The sequence below is a fragment of the Arachis duranensis genome, chromosome 9 (genome assembly GCF_000817695.3).
Source record: "Arachis duranensis cultivar V14167 chromosome 9, aradu.V14167.gnm2.J7QH, whole genome shotgun sequence".
NCBI classification, from domain to species: domain Eukaryota; kingdom Viridiplantae; phylum Streptophyta; class Magnoliopsida; order Fabales; family Fabaceae; genus Arachis; species Arachis duranensis.
In genome coordinates this window covers 29651546-29655680 of record NC_029780.3, presented here as the reverse complement: position 1 = coordinate 29655680, position 4135 = coordinate 29651546, and positions in this window count along the sequence as shown.

Genomic DNA, 4135 nt, shown 5'->3' with positions numbered 1-4135 from the left:
ACCATTGAAAATACATAAGAACAAGGTTCAGGCATGGCCGAGAGGCCAGCCCCATGATCTAAGATAGCATAAGACTACTCGAAGATAGCTATCAAGATGATCTAAGAATTAGACGTCTAAAGATGATCTAAGAACTAGACGTCCAAAGATGAAAATACAATAGCAAAAGGTCCTATTTATAGAGAACTAGTAGCCTAGGGTTTACAAAAATGAGTAAATGACGTATAAATCCACTTCCGGGCCCACTTGGTGTGTGCTTGGGCTGAGCATTGAAGCATTTTTGTGTAGAGACTTTTCTTGGAGTTAAACGCCAGCTTTTGTGCCAGTTTGGGCGTTTAACTCCAGCTTTTGTGCCAGTTCCGGCGTTAAACACCAGGAATTTTTAAGCTGATTTGGAACGCCAGTTTGGGCCATCAAATCTCGGGCAAAGTATGGACTATTATATATTGCTGGAAAGTACAGGGTATCTACTTTCCAACGCAATTGAGAGCGTGCCAATTGGGCTTCTGTAGCTCCATAATATCCACTTCGAGTGCAGGGAGGTCAGAATCCAACAGCATCTGCAGTCCTTTTCAGCATCTAAATCAGATTTTTGCTCAGGTCCCTCAATTTCAGCCAGAAAATACCTGAAATCATAGAAAAACACACAAACTCATAGTAAAGTCCAGAAAAGTGAATTTTAAATAAAAACTAATAAAAATATAATAAAAACTGACTAAAACATACTAAAAACATACTAAAAACAGTGCCAAAAAGCGTACAAATTATCCGCTCATCAGCGTGCGTGTCCTTGGCCGGGATCAATTCTTTGGCTTTTTATGCTTCTCTCCACTTGCATGCTTCCTTCCTTGCTCCTTTGATCCATTCCAAGCCTATTTCATCCTGAGATTACTAGCAAACACATCAAGGCACCTTATGGAATCAAGAGAGAATTAAAATTATCAAACTAGAGGCCTAGAAAGCATGTTTTTACATTCAAGCACAAATACAGGAGAGATCACAAAATCATGCTAATTCATTGGCTAAATGTGAGAAAAGATTAGCAAAATACTCTAAATTCAACACAAGATAAATCCTAAAAATGGGGTTTATCAGTCACGCTGCCCACAAGGTGACCCTGGAGCTCGGTATAATCATCGCGGGTAGTCTCCAAATCACTCCTGAGACGCACCACTTCTCTATAGGCCGAAACATAGCTCTCCTTGTGCTTCAACACTGTGTCTTCAGCCAACTTCACAGAAGCCGCCAAGGCTACAGAGCTCACCTTTTCACCCTCTAGTTCTTTCTCCACCTTCGCCAACTTCACCTCCAGCTCCTCCTTCAAACTCTTGGTCTGATCAAACTCCGACTTAGCTTCCTCCATAAAAGATTTTGTAGCGTGAAATGGGATACCCTAAGCAGTTCAAAAAAGAGCCGCACCCATATGATCCATCTTCACACTACTCCTAGTTATGAACTCTAGGTGATGAAGAATGGACACATCATCCATTGAAAGACCACCATAGGGGGCAATTTGCTGGTCGACAAACTCGACGGCATCAAAATCAGGGGCATCAAGGTTAAATGGCTCAGATGTTTTTTGCTTTTTCAGAGGAGGAGTGCCAGAAGCAGCAGCTGAAGTTTGTGGAGGGTCAGCCAGATGAACCCGGGGAGTAGGGATCACCCTCCTCGGCCCAGGTGAACTCGGCACAGGCGGCTTCACCTGAACCAGAGAAGACCCCTCTCCTGCCACTTTGGCCGATATGTTTTGAGCAGCGGCAGCCTTCTTTGCCTTTTTGAAGGCCCTCATGGAGTCATTATTTTTAGACATCTCTGAAAAACAGAATCAACCACGGTAATGGGTTACAAACACAAAATAAGAGGAAGCAAAGCTAAAAACAAGGGTAAAAACCAGTCAGACAGTACCCAATGCAGTTCGGACCAGGGATGGGTCCCCCAAAAACCTTTTGGTATCAAGGTAGGGAGGTTCCCCCATATATCCTCTAGAACAATTACAAAATCCCGCTCAACCTCGTCAAGCATCTCCCATGTATAACGAGACACTGTCACATTCTTTTGCCATTTCAGAGGAAAAACAGGCTTATCATTCTCGCCAAGAAAAAAGGGGCGGCCCCCTCAACAGCTCGAACTTTAAAGAAATAGTTCTTAAAGTCCTTAAAGGACTCATCATACATGACAAAAACTTTATGTCTCTGGGCAGATCTAAAAGAAACCCAAGAAGCTTTCTTTTTGGAAGAAATCCCAGGCTTGGCCGAAACGAAGAGATAAAGAAAGAGAGTCTGAGAAGGTTTGATGCCTAATTCGTGACAAAGCAACTGAAAGATCTTGATAAAGCCCCAGGAATTCGGATGGAGCTGGAATGGGGCAACGTTACACGACCACAACAAGTCGGTCTCAAAAGCAGTAAAGGGAAAAGTAATGTTCAACTGGCTGAAGAAATATTCATAGGCATAGAAGAAGGGACGTTCCCCCTCGACCGAGGTTGGAAAACAAATCCTCTCATCAGAGTCAGGCGCTATAAGCTCATAATCCCTCTCCTGGGCACCGCTACCAGAAACCCTATGATGTTTTCTCAGCTCTACACAAAACTCAGCATCCACCACAGAAACACACATTAAGACAATGGAGTCCAGCCAATCGGACATCCCTTCAGGAACTTTAGAGGACATCTCTACAATATTTTTGCGAGAAAACATGGCCAACTAATCCAACAATCAAAGAAAAGACAGATTACTAAAATTACTCAAGATCAGACAAACAACTCGGACAGCAAAAATAAAACAGCAGATTGCAGACTCAGCAGTAAAAAGGAAAATCCCAGGACACAACCCAAGGACCAGGGGCATCCTTTGGAGGCAATAACAGAGTGAAGACCCACACCATCTCCCAACAAAGAAAGCAACACCCTTTTTTTAACAAAGTCGTCAAAGGAGCAACAAAATAGCATCTCAAACAAACGACAAAAAATGCCAAACAGACATCAAAGATGAAACCTTTTTTTTGAAGAATTAAACGAAGCTGAAGCCATTATCCCAAAAAGCAACAGCAAGGACAATAAAACATGCAAAGCCTTAGGAAACCCTAATCATTAGGAGGAATACCAGAAACATGCATCATAGCAACCAAACGTAACGACATGAAAAGGATCAAACTTTCCAGCATGCATTCAAACAAAATCAAAGCTTTACCAAAGGATCAAAGGAAAAAGTGATGAAAGAAGTAAAGAAGTAGAAAGTAGAACCAACCTGGAGAAAGGAGAAAAGCCCTGAAGAAAAAGCTGAAAGGCGGAGCAGAGCGATGAAAATCATCCCTCGAAGCAGAGCACCAACAAAATACCAAGACAAAGCGTCACAGAGAAAAAACAAAAATCCAGGACAAAAGCAGAGAAAAAGAGGGGAAGTTACAGAAAAGAGAAAATCGTCTCTTGGATACAAAATTCAAAATAAAAGAACCAAGAGAAATGAGGCATTAAAAACCAATTAATGAGGGTATTGAACCCTCGCACATTTCCAAAGCTAGAGCGCTAATACAAGAGCGCGCGCTTTTAAGAAACAAAACATTTCACATTCAAAAGAAAGAAGAACACCCTACAAAGAAGAAGTCGACAAAATGCTCAAGTTTGGCTTCATCCAAGAAGGATCGAAGTCCTTAGACTAAGACTCAACCTCAAGAGAAAGACCGAGCTCGAGCAGGGGCACTGTTCATACCCAGGGTCGAGCTGTCCGACCCGGGATGTTCTACAGACAAAGCGACCGACCTCTTCAGGTCAGGACAATCCGACCTCTTCTCAAAGAGCTCGGCTAAGTCACCAGGAAAGCCCAAAGAAGGGCCCAAATGGAGGATCGCGCACCAACGCCCAAGGCAGTCCAAGCCTACAGGGAGAAGGGCGGTTCCCTTGAAGATAAGATGACCTCACTCAAAAGATAAAGATAAGATAAGATAACTAACTTATCATATCTAAGAAGGTCACTCCACGCTATTATAAATATGCTGGAGCACCCAGGTATAACTCATACTCTGATTCTACTAAAAACCTGCTTAATACCCTTGCTAACTTAAGCATCGGAATCCCTTGCATGTACCACCACCCACCGGTGACGAAGGATCAGCAGCATTGCCAGTCCAACAAGTCGGA